The sequence below is a fragment of the Triturus cristatus genome, chromosome 2_1, assembly GCF_964204655.1.
Source record: "Triturus cristatus chromosome 2_1, aTriCri1.1, whole genome shotgun sequence".
In the NCBI taxonomy this organism is placed as follows: Eukaryota; Metazoa; Chordata; class Amphibia; order Caudata; family Salamandridae; genus Triturus; species Triturus cristatus.
Genome location: NC_140581.1, coordinates 174,178,159 through 174,196,366, shown reverse-complemented (window position 1 = coordinate 174,196,366; position 18,208 = coordinate 174,178,159). Strand labels below are relative to the sequence as shown.

General features: G+C 42.9%; 1 protein-coding gene across 3 annotated transcripts in view; it reads right to left on the bottom strand.

Moving 5' to 3' along the window:
* Positions 1–18,208, bottom strand: part of ARK2C (arkadia (RNF111) C-terminal like ring finger ubiquitin ligase 2C) — a 217,521-nt gene that overhangs the window by 167,819 nt on the left and 31,494 nt on the right. The gene's annotated exons all lie outside the window — the stretch shown is intronic.

The following is an 18,208-nucleotide window of genomic DNA, read 5'->3' as shown; positions in this document are numbered from 1 at the left end:
GCTAAAATGAAGGAGTATGGTACCTCCAGGCATTCTTCATGGTTTAGGCATGTTAACTCCGGCATTTCCATCAGAGCTGTGTTCTTCATAGAGTCTCCTCAAGACGGGTGTCAATGAAGAGGTCCAAATGAGGCAGATAACATCCGCAGTTGCTTACTGTCCCATGCTGCGAGGATACGACTAGAAAGATCAGCTCGGATAACTCTTTCTTGAGGGAAACAGACTGGTTTCAAACATGTTTTCTTCTTCATGTGCTAAGGTTTTTCTTCTGCACACATAGATGGGTCTTTGGCATCAATAAAGAGTTTAAATAAAATGTCTTTGCTTTAGAGCTCTCTGTATTGTATTAAATTTACTTCCAGTTTGGATTGCTTAAGTCATGAATCTTTCTACCTCTTAATCATTTATCCAGTTACAACAACTGTAAGATGCCCATTTTAACAAATACATAATTTTATTACTGACTGCAGCAGTAACAAAGACAGAAAGGAGGTAGTGTTTTCTGAAGATCTTGCAGAAAAAATGCACCGAGGTGGGAAGCACACTGTGTCCCCGGCCGGGCTGAACACCGTCAGAGCCTCAATTTGCGACTGAGCCAGAGTGTTGCACAATTCATAAGATAGCTCCCATTCACAGGCCTGTATAATTAGTCTCAATTCTTGTAAGCAACATAAGCCCAGTATAAATTCCAGCTGCCAAGTTACAAATGGCTTCTACAAGATTCAGTACCTGCTACAGAGGCTTTCAAACATCTACTTTTCTGTGGAGAAAATTGTTATTTATGTCTGGTGCTTAATAGTTTCCAGTGGTGTTTGTTTTTAAAATTTTTGTTTTCTATTGTGCATATGTATGAACCAATCACCAAAACACATCCATTGACTATTGTCCACATGGAATTTCCAGCATAGAAGGTAAAAGAGAGGGATGGTGTGTAGTTGTATTTCTACACCTTTTGTAACACCCTGTGCAAACAAGACCCTTTAAAATTTGTGTGAGTGTTTCAGGGTCTGAAATTTGGGAACATCCTTTGCCCCCTCTCTGAACGGAAGTTGGTTACCTGAATAAGGAACCCTCATAAAGGCTTGAACTAAAAGAACAACCTAAGGTCCATGCAGGTATGACCAAAGAAGGTCAGATCATGGTCCTTCTTACACATCAGACTGAACCGAGCCGGGGAATCTATGGCCAAGATGAAAGATTATTATAACTCTCTACATATTATCTTTGGGTCTTACCCTTCCCCTGGAGTGCCTTTGAGCCTCATGGAGGTTAGAAGAATCACGCCGGCGGGTTCGCCCACGGTGTCAGTTGGGCCCCCTGAGTCAATGGGTCAGCACCAGCTGACTCCGCCTCAGCACCAGTGTTCAGCCCTTCTGGGTTCCCACAACAATGCCGGCACTGCCGATCAAAGCCAATCCTCCTTTCACTCTCGACGTTGAGACGTCACCTTCTCGCACATGTCGAAGTTGGGTATGGAGTTGTCAGTGGCATATGTTCTCCTTCCGCTTCCCTCTCATGTACTTCTGAGGGCCATCTTTTAGAAGATGATATGGAGGAGTCGGGCTGCTGCACTCCGTTTCTGAATCTGTGCCACCTCTTATGGAGGAGAATTGGCCATCTGCACTGGGGAAGCTAGTGGGTTAGGGTCTTCCCCAGCTTCAGGACTTTTTTCCCCTCCTACTGAGGCGAGTTGCTCTTTTGCAGACATGTTAAGTAGAGTGCTGTGATTTTGGAGTTAACTTCCTTCTGTAGAAAAGTCTACTGATCCTCTGTCAAGGTAAACGGGGTGGAGCCTGTCCTTCCATATAGTGATGGCCTGTAGAACAATTTTTTGGGCACTTGGATGAAACCTGATACGGGGATCACTATGGATCGCTCTATATCTCGCAGTCACCAACTGGCTCCTGGAGATCCATATTGTCTCCTCAGATATCCTACTTCTCGTAGTTTGGTGGAACAGGCTGCTTCAGCCTCACAAAATATGGATTGTCTCCCTAATGCCCAATCAGACAGAGATTCCAGAAGACAAGACACTTGTGGCCTACACACATTTTCTTCTACTAGCTTTGCCTTGAGGTCCATTAACACGTTTGGGGTTCTTGGACGTTTTTCCTGCGCATTGTGGGATTCATTACAATGTATGTTGCCATCTAACATCTGATCTTGACCAGTTGATTTGGGATGGCCAGCAGACAGCTAAACTAATTATAAAATGTGGCATGGATAGCACTGATTCAGAGGGTCGGGCCATGGCATCTTCTGTGGCACTACTAAAAAACTATATGGGTGGCTACAGGAAACTTTTGATATCCGGACACGACTAAAAACCATACAACAGAACAATAGAAAACATGCACCTGGGAGAAATACAGAGATAAAACAACAAATTAGAAAGCTGCAACGTGCATGGCTCAAAACAAACGCCAACCAGGACAAAATTTGCCTCCAGAAAATTAACAGATTGTAAAAATCAGCTATCAAAAAAGCGAAGAAATAAATACTATTCATACAGAATTCAATATGCAAATAAATTATTCTATAAAATTCTCAATGAATTTCGTAAACCAAATTGCCTAGAAGCAGCTCATCCCGTTACTCAAGAGTTCACAGTCAAACTGGCAAATCATTACACGGACAAAGTAGACACGTTGAACTCCTACTAAAACAGAGACAAAGCATCGGGACTAACCCTTTTACAAAGCTACAATCCAATAATACTTTAACTCAGCCTCTCCGTTCCTTCCAACACATTTCACATGATGAATTTATGGACCTGGTCAAAGCAAGCAGGCCTGCCGGCAGTCTTTCTGACCCGTGTCCTCCGCAAACCTTCAAACAATTCTTCTAACAACCTCTGCTGCCACTCCAGTAAGGAGAATCATCAACATCTCCTTAAATACTGGAATATTTCCAGATTTCCAGAAGAACTCAAAAAGTCATACATATGCCCATTACGAGAAAAAAAAAACTTGGACCCGCTGAACCTTGACAACTACAGACAGATTTCAAATGGACCTTTCCTGGGCAGACTGATAATAACAGCAGCTTTCGTCCGGATGTCACAATTCATTGAAGAGAATGCCATACTTTCAGACTTCCTAACGGGAAGATGTCGAGAAAGAGGCACAGAATCTGCCCTCCTTGCCATCTGGGATGATCTGAAGAACACAGTTGACTGTAACAGGGTTGCTGTGCTGCTCCTCTTGGACCTCTTGGCTGCCTCTGACATAGTTGACCATGGCACTCTGATACAAAGACTCTATGGAGCCGGCATAGTTCGGACTACTCTAGACTGGATCTCATTCTAGCTTTGCAACAGGCCTAGTGTCATCCATACCACTCCTTTCGCGTCCAAACCGTACATTACAAAACAGGGGTCCCTCAAGGCTCTATTATCTCGCCCATGCTTTTCAACATCTACATGAAGTCATAACTGGCATTGATCAATCAATTTCACCTCAAGTGCTATAACTATGCTGATATGCATATATACCCTCAATTGCAATGCCCCAAAGACATTTATAACTCGCCAATTTTCAGTTGTCTCACGTGGACCCATCTCAAATTGAATGCTTCTAAAAGGGAAATACTCATGTATGGCGATTGGAAACATTATGACCCACTCGCCACCTGGCCTGATGTTCTGGAAACACCGCCTAAAATATCGAAGGACGTAAGAAACCTTGGAATGACCATGGAATCCAAGCTATCGATGAATGCCCAAGTGGACAAACTAGCAAGATCAAGCTTTGTTACTATGAAAACTTGGTGGCGAATCTTCCACCATTTGGGATTTCCACAAAAGGTCCAGGCTACCATCTCACTTGTTTTGTCCAAACTTGATTATGCCAATAGCCTCTACCACGGATCACCTTTAACGACCATGAAAAGACTAAACCGGATCCAGAACTCTGCTGTCAGACTACTCTTACATATAAAACCACAAGACCATATGTCCCCTGCCTTGAAAGCCCTGCATTGGTTACCCGTTGCCAGAAAATCTACGCTCAAGCTGCTTTGTAACACCCACAAAGCGATACATGGAACCGGACCACTCTTCATCAGGAATAAAATCACCAAACACATTCAACAAAGGAACCTGCTCTCTAGAGTGGCACCTAGCCTCAAAATCCCAAGATACAAGAAAAAAACATGGGTGGCATATCATTCTCTGTTCAAGCAGCCAAACTATGGAACTCTTTACCCTCAACATAAGATCCATGGATAACCACCTTATTTTCAGAAAACTACTCCAGAATTGACTCTTCCCCCACATGGCCACCATACGCAAACAGATAGAAATATACAGCAACCGCTCGGTATATAAGCATTTATTTCTACAATAGATATATACCTATATGTGTATTGCTTTGTATAAACGTGTAGAATACTTATGTTTAAAAAAATTATTATACATAGATATTCATTAGTTCTGCTTAACAAATATACATATTACTGATAGTTACATTATTCGTTTTTTAACATGTACATAAGTGACTGCATAAATAAGTAATTCTTTTTATCATAACTATTGATCTACAAATATATATATAACTAATTTTAAGTACAACATTGAAAGCCAGAGTTTATTTAAGGCATCTTTAATCTACATATACTACCTTCCTTTATTCATTTATATACCATCCATGTACTTATGGATCTATATCTTTATTACTTTTGGATCTATATATTTATTACTTTTACTAATTTATTACTTTTCTTCTAATTCAGCATACCCAATGCACTAACTTTTTTTCACCCTATACCGCTCTAAATATATCCTCTAGCTCAACTCAAACTCATCTCAAACCTCTTTCTACTACTCTTTCCAATGCACTACCCTATTTCTCAACTATTTCCTCTATCAATATATCCATCACCTCCACTCTCTCATTCATCCCAAACTCCATACCGCTCCTGATACCCAAAACAACCCTTGAGACTCTTCCCTACTCCACCACCCCTTGCATCATCTCATTTTACTATTCCAATCCCCCAAAACAAGCCTTTCTAAACCCTCATTCGGACTCTTCCTCCTCCACCTCCCTTTTACTCATCTCAAGCCTCCTCTACTGCTAGGAGCTCCAAAACAAACAAATAAAAAATCTAAATCATTCCCTTCTATCCCTTCACTATCCTTTACAATGCAAATAACAGACTAACCTGTCCCCCACTGAAATTAATTTCATATTTCACTATACTAATTCACCACTAATCCTTAATGGGTTCCGGAGTAGCGTGCTACTCGCTGAAAAGGCACTTCCACACCCCATCAGGGGTAGCAAGTGCTATATAAATGCAAGCCTTTTTCCCTTCTCTATCCCTCCACTATCCTTCTCAGTCCAAATAACTGACTAACATAGCCACAGTTCAAATTACTTTCAGATTTTCACTATACTAATTCAACACTAATCCTGTATGGGTTCCGGAGTAGTGTGCTATTTGCCGAAAAAGCGCTTTGATGCCTCGTCAGGGGTAGTAAGCTTTATATAATTACAATACAATACAACTAGCATGTGCTGTCAACCCCTTCATGTTATGTTTATCTTATGTTTCAGCATTCTGAAGTGGCCTAAGTGAAGTTTGGCTGTACATGAAGCTTCAAAATAAATAAACAGTGCCAATCACATGGCAGGGTCTTAATTGACAAGTGTATCAATACTTTGAGGTGATCCAGCTTGTGGAACCCATGAGGGGAGAGGAATCCTACGGTACTCCTATTGGATAAAGAGGTATTTTCTGCCTAGAGGTTCTGTCCTGAGTATTAAAGGGAAGAAACTGAATGGTGGTCAGCAAAGAGAAGGGCCAGTTATCTGATTCAGCAGAAGTAGAAATCCATTGTAGTTTTTTATTTTTTTTACTTAGTCCTGTATGAGGCTTGCCAGTCCAATGGGCGTTCGAGCGATCTAAATTGAAACTACGTAATTCAAGCTTAAAGTGCAAACATAAAAGATAGAACATCAAAAGATATGTGGAGAGAGTGACATAGATAGAAATTAACCACAGGGTTCTACACAATAAACACATATCAAACATCTATCAAAGATGGTGAGGCCGAAGTCTGGAGGAGACACCAGGAGAGGGACGAAAAGTGAATATATACAAAATTTACATTTGAGAGCTGCACACCATTTTCACATAACAGGCCTTCAAACAGCTGTACTCTCTGTTGGTGGACAAGTAGATCAATGGCAGCATTTGCTAAGAAGTGCATAAAAGTACAAAAAAAACAAAGACAAAAGTAGAAAGCTTTCTGCACACATGCAAGTGAGTAAAGCATGGGTGCGAGTAAGTAAAGCATGGGATAATGAGGGTAGAAATTTCCTGCAATCTCCAGCAAGAGTAATGAGAACAGAAGGGGATCAAACCAATGAATGATTAAGCAGACATACTTTAATATTTAAGTATTTTATCATAATTTGTTTTACAAGCAAAACCTAAAACGAAGGTTAGCAAGAGGCTTAGGTTTAAGGATAGGGTTAGCTATGGTTTAAGTGTCAGATCATGGGATGATCACTAATGAGTTTTAAGAATAGGATTAGTTTTAGTTTAAGTATCAGCACATGGGTTAGCACGTGGTTAGGCTTGGTCTCAGAGGTAAGGATAGGCATGTACATAGATTAGGATTAGCATTTGCTTTATGTTCTGTGTTAGCCTTCGGTACAGGGCAGCAGCCTAGGTTCAGTTTTCGTGCTAGCTTTAGGCATATTGTTAGGTTAAGGATTATAACTTGGTTTATGATTTACATTGGTTTTAGGTTCAGAACTTTGGGTTAGCATTAGCCTCAAGTTTAACACAAATTCTTTAAATGTTTTGCTTTTATGCATTTCAGGATTACATTTTCCAGATTATAGCCATAACCATTATAGACATGTTTTCGGTTTCTTGACGCGTTTTCATTTAATTTATTATATTTCAGTTTAGCTACTGTGATTCACAACCTAGACCGCACATCAGCAGTGGAAGGAGCCACGTATCCTGTGTGTGTGGACTGCATATTTTAGCAATGCAGGGAAGGTGTCTCTATAGACTATGAAAATAAGACTTCAAATAAGCACTGTCTGAATAATAACAATGCGACAGATTCAGAAAGAAATTTGTATCCTTATAGGTTTTATTGTTGCTACTACCATTTGCATAACTTTATGATTAGGGTTCCTGGTTTTATGGTAATTATTTTGTTAACATTTCCATATGTATTTATCCATATTTACTTTTTGGCGAAGTTATTGGTGTTTATCCATATTTATTTTAAATTTAGAAAATAAATGCAAAGTGGTGTATTTCCACATTTATGTAGCTGGTAAGCATGCACTCATACTTTGATGCCCGTCATGTTTTAGCAAAACATATACCTGGATAGAAGGAAATCTCATCGCGTTTTTTAAATCTGTATGATGTTTATCCAATCAGATTTTGGCCTGTAATCCATGAAAGACAGCATGTAGAGTCCTTCACAAGAAGCCCAATTTTATGTATTTTTCCAGGTGGAGAAATCCTATTCATTACAGAGTAGTGTATAAATGTTTTTCAGAACAATTTGCATACACACAACCGGATATACAAAGCAATTTTGTGGGTGTAACCCTGTAATTTACTAAATGTGATGGCTTGAGACGCAAAAGGAGTTTACCAACCCATTCCAAATTGCAACTTAGAGGAGGAGAGAAAGTCATGTCCCATCCTAATTACAATTCAGAAAGGCATGTAGCAATGGTTTGTTACCGCAATTGTGGTTGCAAACCACTGAAAAGTTACTGACTCCTCAGGAGGAGATATCAGATTCGCAAAGGGAACGGTCTCTGCTGGACAGCTTCCCCTTCGGGAATCGCATAGGATGAACTAGAAGGGAGCAGGTAATAGTCCGGGAACCACTTCCTGCTTCATCCAATGTGTCCTCAAGCAAGATTCCTTTTAAAGCGCACCGGTTCCTTAAATGCTGCCCATTTTGGAATGCAATCACAGGCATGGTTGTCTGCTGTTCCTTGTGGCCACCATCCTTGTGTTTGTGGCAAACACAGGGAGTTGAAAGAGCGAACTGCATAGTTAATATTCATTAGAGATATAGTTCTAAGACATGCTGCGACTAGAGATTTCGCAAAGCAACCTATTAGTACACAGGACGCATCACAAAATTAAAGCAAAGCCGTAAAACGTCAGTGTGGAATTTGCAGCCAGTCTTTTCATACATCAGGCTCTCTTACCCCCTATGTCACACGCACAAATTGGGAATCACTGGTAAAGTTTGCAAATACTCACAGTTCCCATTTTGTGGTTGTTCACCACTTTTAAATGGCCACACTACACCCTTTCGATGGGATCACACAGTTTAGAGACCTAGCCATAAAACCACAACTGCAAAAAAAAAAAAATGCCACCCATGCTGATTTTGTACCATCGTAAATGCCACCTGGGGAAAGAAACATCTGCAAATTCCATTGGCCACAATATTCATTTTACATCCACAGCTGCCACTTTACACCGCTCTGCATGTTAACATGAGAAGGGCAGTCCTCAGCCCCGAGTTTGCAGCACTTCAGTAAAGCACTGCCAGGCAGTACGGGAGACTGCGACTACCTTGTACAAAAGCAACCCACTGATTGTTTAACATAAATATAGCTAGGCAGATATACAACAAAGCAAACAACAATCGTGAGGTATTCTTGGGTAATCTCTTATTTCAAGTTAATGCTCCTGTATGAGTTTGAAAGACTCCTGGCCTGACAGAATGTCCAGACGTTTAAGCAACACTCAATATTGCCTGCACCTAGCGCTACCTGGCAGACGCTGCTATCATTTTAACTACCCTCGTTTTGTCGTTTATTTTAATTTTAATTTGACTCGCTTTTGACCCTGCTTTTAATCAGTTTATAATTGCGCTAAATAGTTTACTGTTGCCCCTACCTGTGCTCTTACTCCCGGACCGCATCCTTGCACATTAAAATCTGGCTGCTTTCACCGCCATTTCGGCGGCCCGGTCCCCGCGCTCTGTTTGTCTGGGACGCCATCTTGGGTTGGGGTGGGAAGCACTCTGCAGCCATTCGCTGGCACCGTCACGTGATCGGGCCAGAGGCTGTACTATAGCGCATATTTAAGGTGGGTACGAGAGCATTTCGCTCCTAATATTGCCTGCACCTAGCGCTACCTGGCAGACGCTGCTATCAATTTAACTACCCTCGTTTTGTCGTTTATTTTAATTTTAATTTGACTCGCTTTTGACCCTGCTTTTAATCAGTTTATAATTGCGCTAAATAGTTTACTGTTGCCCCTACCTGTGCTCTTACTCCCGGACCGCATCCTTGCACATTAAAATCTGGCTGCTTTCACCGCCATTTCGGCGGCCCGGTCCCCGCGCTCTGTTTGTCTGGGACGCCATCTTGGGTTGGGGTGGGAAGCACTCTGCAGCCATTCGCTGGCACCGTCACGTGATCGGGCCAGAACGCTACTTTATTGGTTGGTCATGACGCGCAGCGTGTACGCGCATCGGGGACGCCATAGTGACGCCGGAGTCACGCCAGAGTCCAGCCCGTCTGCGCCCGTCCGCACTGAGGACGCGCTGGGCGGCTGGACTCTGGACTTGAATGGGGTTGCGGCCTCCTCACGGAGATATACGCATCAGGAGATGCTACGCCTGAAACCTCGCTACATGAGATGTTCACACATCTTTGAACCAGACGATTTTCTTCGTCCTCTACCATGTGATTGTCAGTATACGTGTCCACCGGGCAATCCCGCTTCCTTCTCCCTCCACCCCCCCTGTAATCCCCCTGACATTAATAGCCCTAGGACAGTGGGAGTAGAAGGGATACTGATCAATAGTCGCTCTTTGATCAAAAACAAAATAATGTTCAGAGAGATGGTCTTGGAGAGAAAGCCGGCATTAGTATTCATTACTGAAACTTGGGCAAAAGATTCATCTGGCCCTGATCTGATTGAAGCGGTCCCGGAAGGATACTGCCTGGCCAGATTAGATAGACAGGGACGAGTGGGGGGGGGGGGGATAGCCATCCTCTATCAGGATCACCTGCAATGTCACACAGTGCCTGTACCTGATCTTTTGGATGGTGTTCAGGCTTTCTTTTTTATGATAAAGGAAGGGCGTTGCCCCCTTTTCAATGGAATTTTATTGTATCGTCCTCCCGGCCAACTTCTTGTGTAATCTCTTGCACTTCCTGGAGCCCTACTTTGGTCGAGAAAACTTCTCCATTCTTGGGGACTTTAACTACCACTTAGAAAGGCATGATCTAACAGATACTTCCTGTCTTATTGATGCCCTGGCATCTTGTGGACTCACGCAGCGAGTCAGCAGGGCTACCCATCATGCGGGCCATATTTTAGATGGTATTTTCTCCAACGACAATCGTTTGATCATCAAGGATCCGGTACATCTGTCCTGGACTGATCATCTTGCGGTCCCATTCTTGCTGGAGTGCCCTCAGAATACGGGTAGCAAATCAGGGAAACACACCATGGAGACTGGCAGAAATTTCAGAAACATCAGGGCTGATTCCTTTATTCCCTGGGCTGGTAGTCTCCCCACCGCGGGCTTGGATAGTGTTCAGACTGCGGTTGGTCATTTTGGACGGGTTATTACGGAGGCCTTGAACGAACTGGCCCCATTACAGACTCGTCGTCGAGCCAGGAAGAGACCATCTGCCCCATGGTACTCAGAATCCCTTAGACTTCTTAGGCAAGAAGTTAGGAGGATGGAGAGGCTTTGGCATGCTAGCTGGGATCTCAAGAATAAGGAAGCTCATAGGCTCCTGGTCAGGAAATATAAGGCTGAGATAGTGGAGGCCAAACAAAACTATTTCGTGGCCATGACAACTTCCCTTTCCTCGCCGAAGGAGCTCTTCAGAATCGTTGACTCTTTGGTCAACTTACAAACATCTGATCCAGTCATCCCTTCGCAAGATTTGTACGATAAAATTGCTTCCTTTTTTCATACAAAAATACAAGATATCCATCTAGCCCTTGAGTTACAAAAAGCTTCGATGAGTGGGCCCTCTGGATTGGCTGAGGGGGACAGGACTACATCTGACCTCTCCCCTCCGAGTACTCTCGACTTCTTTCCCCCGCTGGTCTTACAAGATCTGGAGTTTTTGCTCGATAAAACCAACTCTGGCTCCCCCCTAGACATCTGCCCTCTGAAGATCATTAAGCAGTGTAGGGAATCTCTTACCACCTCTACTAGAAATTATGAATCGATGTATGAGAGATGGCATCTTCCCCCTGGAGTGGAAGAGTGCAGTAGTCAAACCTCTGCTAAAGAAAGCTTCCCTTGATCCGGAGGTCCTAAAAAACTTCCGTCCGATCTCCCTGCTCCCAGCCCCTGCGAAGATGCTTGAGGCACATCTCAACAAGCATCTCGCTGCCTTTGTGGAAGGCTCGGGCTGCTTGGACTTCTCCCAGCACGGATTCAGGAGGGAACACAGTACTGAGTCGGCCCTCACTATCGTGCTTGATAAAATCCGCACCAGGGTAGACGGGGGCCAGACCACCCTCCTGGTCCTGTTGGATCTAACTGCAGCCTTCGATACCCTCTCCCCCTCAATACTTATACACCGTTTGAGGGAGGTGGGGGTGAGGGACACAGCTCTAGATCTGATGACCTCCTTCCTAAATAGAAGGGAACAAAGAGTCAAGCTGGGAGAGTTCCTATCTCCATCCCGACCGGTGCTTTGTGGGGTCCCGCAGGGGTCGGCTCTTAGTCCGACCCTATTCAACGTCTATGTGACCCCACTGGCCAGATTAATCAGAACTTTCGGGATGGAGGTAGTCTCTTATGTCTGGGAACCCATCCCACTTAGGGCGAAAAGCGCTACAACGTGGGACCCGTGCTCACTACGCCACTGGAGTCAAGCTATCCTGGCTGATGACGGCTGATAGCCAGAAACCGGTCCTAGGATGCTTGATTCCGGTCCAGGGAAGACATGGCTTGGCAGTTCGGGCTGGACTGTTCCCATGAGGCACAGGGTCAAGACTGATTTGCATATGGCCATGTCTAAACTGGGGTGGTGTAGTGGGCAAAAGAACGATGGATTTAACCCAGATCTCTTGACTGGGGGAGAATGTCTGCATTGTCAGCATTCCGTCCAGCATTTGTTTGTTGTAACGCTTTTCGCCCTAAGTGGGATGGGTATTCCCAGACGTGGGACCCGTGCTCACTATGCCACTGGAGTCAAGCTATCCTGGCTGATGACGGCTGATAGCCAGAAACCGGTCCTAGGATGCTTGATTCCGGTCCAGGGAAGACATGGCTTGGCAGTTCGGGCTGGACTGTTCCCATGAGGCACAGGGTCAAGACTGATTTGCATATGGCCATGTCTAAACTGGGGTGGTGTAGTGGGCAAAAGAACGATGGATTTAACCCAGATCTCTTGACTGGGGGAGAATGTCTGCATTGTCAGCATTCCGTCCAACATTTGTTTGTTGTAACGCAAACAGTGATGGCACATTTAAAAGTCAAACTTTAATAAATGTGAAAAACGGTTTTTGAACTTTCCTGTACTGGAATCAAGACAAATGCTTTCCAGGACTATTAAAGAGACCTTGGTTACTATAATGATTGACATTCTTGGCGAACAAGGCGATATGTCATAAACTGAAGCAAAACAACATAGTACTGCAAGGTTTATTAATACATTTGATTTTCTTGCAAGATTATGATGGCCAGTAAAACCGAGTGGAAGCTCGATGACTAAGACAACTCCTAGATCAAACGAAGTGTTTTTCCAAGTTACATGGGCGGGATTATTCAACAGAAGGAATAAGTCACAGGAAAATTGGACGTCGCATGGAGCCCTCTTAATAAATCTGCTTACATGCTATTCACTCAAATCATTGATCAATTTTTAATACTATCACAACAGCAGCCCGGCTCCAGGAAAAATGCAATCACTTTTCCTCTTCCTTCCAGTGTCCTTTGTTACGATAAGCTTACACGAAGTCCCATTTGACAAATCTGTTCAAACTGAAATTAACAGCAAGGCAGAAACTCTGAACCGGTCTATACAAATGCCAGTTTATTTATGCCGCATACAAAGCAATCAGGTTTATGCACTCGCCTGTGCTCTTCATTTTCAAGTCACAAGACTAGGAACATGTTCAAATTCCAAAAATGTAATCGATAGGATAAACGTAGATTTGCCTTGGACCACATAACCTTGTACAAACATTGATTTTAAAGGGTGTATTCTAATTCAGGGCAATATAGTCTTTAAAAGAATCTACGCTAGTGAGAGAATTAGACTTTGACTTGAGTATATGATTAATTAGGAAGTAAGGTTTAGACTATGACTTACCTCTCGAATTATTGAAGAATAGATTGAAGTTCGAGCATGTTTTTGATTTTTTTTTTTTTTACATTTTAGTGTTGTATTTACATTTCAAAGTTATAATATCTAAATGCATAATAAAAAATTAGATGGCATTCTCCCAGTTTTTTTGGTTTCCAAAATTCTACACTCTCTTATCCTACTGAAATTAATCAAAAAACTAAAGTATTCATACTTGGCAAGATCCGATTTTCATCTGCAGAGGTTTCCAATTATCCTAGTATAACAACAATAGTCAAAATTCAGTTTATCTGCAGGTTCAATATATATTATGGGCTATATTAAAGAGAAATATGGAAATCCAATAATAGTTTTTAAGCAGGTTGGGCATTTATGCAAGGTATATTCAGAGCTCGCCTATCTCAGACTTATAAGCGACAATGAAAGGCCTAAACATAAACAAAAGATTCACTCAGACAAAACAGTGCCAAATTCAAATGGAACTATGCTCTGAAATGCAGATAACTGAATCATATGTAGTTCCGTAATTGCCCACAGTTAGCTTCATATGTAAATGTTAGAGAATTAAATAATGTGGATGTATTACTCTGTGATAAATCTGCCAGGTTCCACTTAGAGTAAATGCATGTGAATCTATGTAATGCACAGCAGGCATATTCCAGCGTTCCGACACCAACGATTTACCATCCATACTAAGTGATTGGGAAAGATCAATCACCCTCTGAGGAAAATGTTCAATATCCAAGGAGCGTGCTGCCGGCCGACACTGCCTAACAGCATCAGCGAACAGTCCATTGCAGTAGCGCCTGCTATAATTAGAAAGCATTAGCTAATAAGGGCGAATGGAGATTGTCCAAGCAATAGAGCGGCAGAGGGAGATTCTCTTACTGCTGGATAGAATTTATGGGTTGAGGTTACGTTCAACAATTTTTTTCACCTAATCTATCCAAAGGCAATCACCATGCCTGAAACAGGAATAAAAAAATGTAAACGACAAGTGGTGCAGTAGTAGTCATCGAAATCAACTGACAAACGAGGTTTCAACACGCTGCACAGTTTCGGTAAGATCCTCAAGGGTTACATTTTTCGTGAAATACTGTGAACCGACAGTCAGTGCGTGGCTCAGTGGGAAATCGAAAAGAGGCAAAATGGGATTCGTTTCGGCAACAGTGTCCTTTTGGATTCATCAAGACACTCAGAACAAATACGACCAACACTGCAATACAATTAGAAACCCAGGGTTTCCCCAAGTGACCATCAAACAAGTGCTTCACAATACCCTGAAGAACACAACTCCAACTGCATCCCTGGCATCTGAGCACAGCTGCTGTTTAATTGCAACATCAGCACATCAACCATTCTCCACCACCACCACTCTGGCCCTAATTGTTCTTGTACATGCTGATTATTGGCACATACAATAGAATCTGTGGACCTCAAGCAGCTGTCAACAAAAGGTGAATTGTGCAGCCCAGTACCTTCTATGGTAGGAGAATCACAAACGCATGCAATCAATCCTTGTTGCCAAAATACCCTTTCCTCATCCTCCCAGCACCATATCTCACTAGCCACATAATCGGTGGTGCAAGCATACAAATCCAGACACCCATAAAACAGGCTTCATTAACACACGCTGCCGTCCAACAAAAAGTAGAATTCAATAACTGCAAAAAGAAAATCGCACATATTTGGCCAGGTAGAGACATGCATTGAGGTTAAATGGCTCTTCTACTAAGTCATCTAAAGTAACTGACATGCTTTTTCTACTCGATTCCAAAACTGGAAGCAAAACTGAGTTCTGTAAAGAAGCACGGAGGAGCTGACGTGCAAAGTTTGTAGGTCCCACGTATACTTCATTAGAACCCAAGATACTCTATCAACCCAAACACCGCCATCATCCTACGTCTTGGTGAAAAAGCCAGGAACGGTGTTGTTCATCCGAACCATATTCCAAAGAACCCTCCCAATGGGTAACTCTGAACTGGATAGAAAAAAAAGAACACAAATAGAAACTGGTAATCTGGGCTCTTTGTGTTTGAATCAACTAACAAATTCAACTACCCGCAAACCAAAGCACAGACTGGATCTAGTCATCACCATTTGGCGAGTAAAAGTTTAAAGTGGTAATTATTTATCACACTATTTAACCAGGTTGTCTGGCCATCACCATATCAATTCACCGTCTAATCCATTCCTCGTTAGACCCTTCATAAACGTCAACCAACTTATGGAAATCCTCCAGAGAAATACATATCCCATTTCCAATCAAAATCAACCTACAGTTGTCATTGGAGAACTTGAACGCTATTATTTCCAGAACCTCTGGCCAATGGTAGAGAAGCACCAGCGGAAGACAAATTATGGTGCACAAACCAAAAAGACAGACAACAAGCAAGGCTAAAAACACACTATATAACATGTTCTGGCTAAATAACAAAAAACGTACATCATTCACAGCATAAGAGAACAGCAACAATCCACCAAGAACCCTATGCTATGCGTTTTTCCCTTTACCAATACGATATCCTCTTCAAACTTAAACACGTTAAAAAGAGTAACATAAAATGAATACGTCAAAATGTGCCTGTGATTTCTGCCAGCTATTGTAACCAACTCAACATTTCACATTGTTGATATGAATTCTAAAGCTTGTGTGTGATGCTTTAAATTCTACCAGCCATCTTATGGAATAGGTGTGCCAGCTGAAAGCATGATGCCCAATAGAGAGCAGACACAATATGCTACAGGAGAATTAAGGCAATAAATCTCGGAGCTCTAATGTTTGAACAGTTTAAAAAGATAATAAATTAAACTTAACTGACACCCCGGAGTGGTGCAGACATTAACATGGGTGTGTACCAACATATCAAGTTATTTTTTTATGAGGTAGTGTTCTCAATATACTGCCTTAGTGATACCAAACTGTGCCAATGCCTAAACATTACTCAGACTAAAAAGGCTTTTGGTTGTTTAAACAAAAAAAAAAAAAAGATGGCTCGATTTCCTTATTTTTCCCTCACATACAGAAATCTTTTTGTATAACAAGATAGTTACTATTTCTCTTAAGGTCTAAAAAATAAAATGAAGACACGTCTACTTCGATTTTGTTGATACGCGCATTGCTACTATTTGGAATAGGAAGACCACCCCATTTCATACAACCAAAATCTGGATAGACCCCAATGGGACCTTTGTTGCGGTCTAGGGGACCTGGGGATTATGTGAGCTTACACTAATTTGCGCCTATGCCCCGCCACGACTGCAGCCCCAAACCCTTGATGCAAATGCTAAGATTCTATTAGAATCTGGCCCATCCATGCACATGGTTTGAGGAGACTTCAACGATGTAATTGACCCAGGCCTTGACCGCACACGTTTTGCCACAGGAACCCGCATCCCCACCCCACTAGGAATTCGGGAGGTCGCTGGGACTTCCCACCCTCTGGAGGCAACAACACCCACTAGACCACACTTAATCCTATTTCTCGGGATCACATAAAGAGTCTTTTCTAGACTCGACTACTTATTTGCCCGACGGGTGAAATACGTACAGTAGATAAGGTGGAATACCTAGCAAGGGCTATTTCCGACCTCTCACCATTATGGTGGACAGTAGGAGGCAGAAGTAACCGGCAGAGATCAAACTGGAGACTGAATGCCTGGGAGCTCCGTGACAAAACAGTAGCAGGAGTAATAAGAAAGGAAACTGAGTTGTTCTTCCAAGAGAACGAGGGCTCAATGGCCTCACAGATCACACTCTGGGAGGCCTACAAGATGGTGCTTTGAGGCAGAGTGCAGGATGCCACAGCGTGTAAGTGAAGGGACGAAACTCGCCAAATAGAAACCTTAGAAGAAAAGCTCCTAGAAATTGAGAGAAATATTACCCCAGAAACCAAAGCCGCCTTACTTAGACAACTAGCAGTCACACACAAGGAATTTCGCACCCTAACAGAACGGGAGGTGCTGACACAAATCCAGACCACACGTCATAGACTCTATGAGAAAAGAGACTCCTGGCTTGGCTGGGGAGGAGGGAAAGAGGAGCGAACTGGGGGACCCAGATACAAGAGCTGGAGAGCGACACACAACTGCACACACCATAGCGGGAGCCTTCGCACGCTTCTATACGGAGCTATACGAGGCTAGGCTACTAGCGAATGAAGTACTAATAACAGAATCCCTTGACAGTATAGTTACTCCCCCCTTACAGAGAGTAGATATGGAAGCCTTAGAGACAGAAATCACCCTTGAAGTGCAAGACGCCACAAATAGACAAAAACAGGGGAAATCGACAGGGCCGAACGGGCTACCAGCGGAATTTTTTTAAAGAAAAACAAGTTTGTTGGCCCCTCCCCTTCTAAATATGTTCCGGGCGGTATGAGAAGAGGGGGCGCTGCCAGAAGATCTCCATCAAGCCACAGTGGTGGTTATACCAAAACCAGGTAAGCTGCGGATCTTACTGTCCAATATCGCTGTTAAACATTGAAACTAAGATTTTGGCCTCTAACCTAGCAACACGACTTTTAACAGTAATTACATCATTGATCCATCGCGACAATCAGGTTTTATGCCTGGCCGCGCCACATGCTTCAATCTTCACCGGCTTGCCAATTGGTTAGCTACAGTGAGGGACAGGCCCACCCCAAAGATACTTCTCTGCCTAGATGTGGAGTAGGCTTTCGACACAGTCCACTGGCCTTTCATGAGACAAGTCCTTATAAAGTTTTGGTTTGGACGAGAATTCATGTCCTGGCTGGAGCTATTTTATACTAATCCTAGAGCAAGTGTTAGGGTCAATGGGGTAAAATCAGCTGATGTCCCCATCCAAAGAGGAATCCGACAGGGCTGCCCCCTATCTACCCTGCTCTTTGCATTAGTTTTGGAGCCATTGGCATGCCAGATCAGGAACC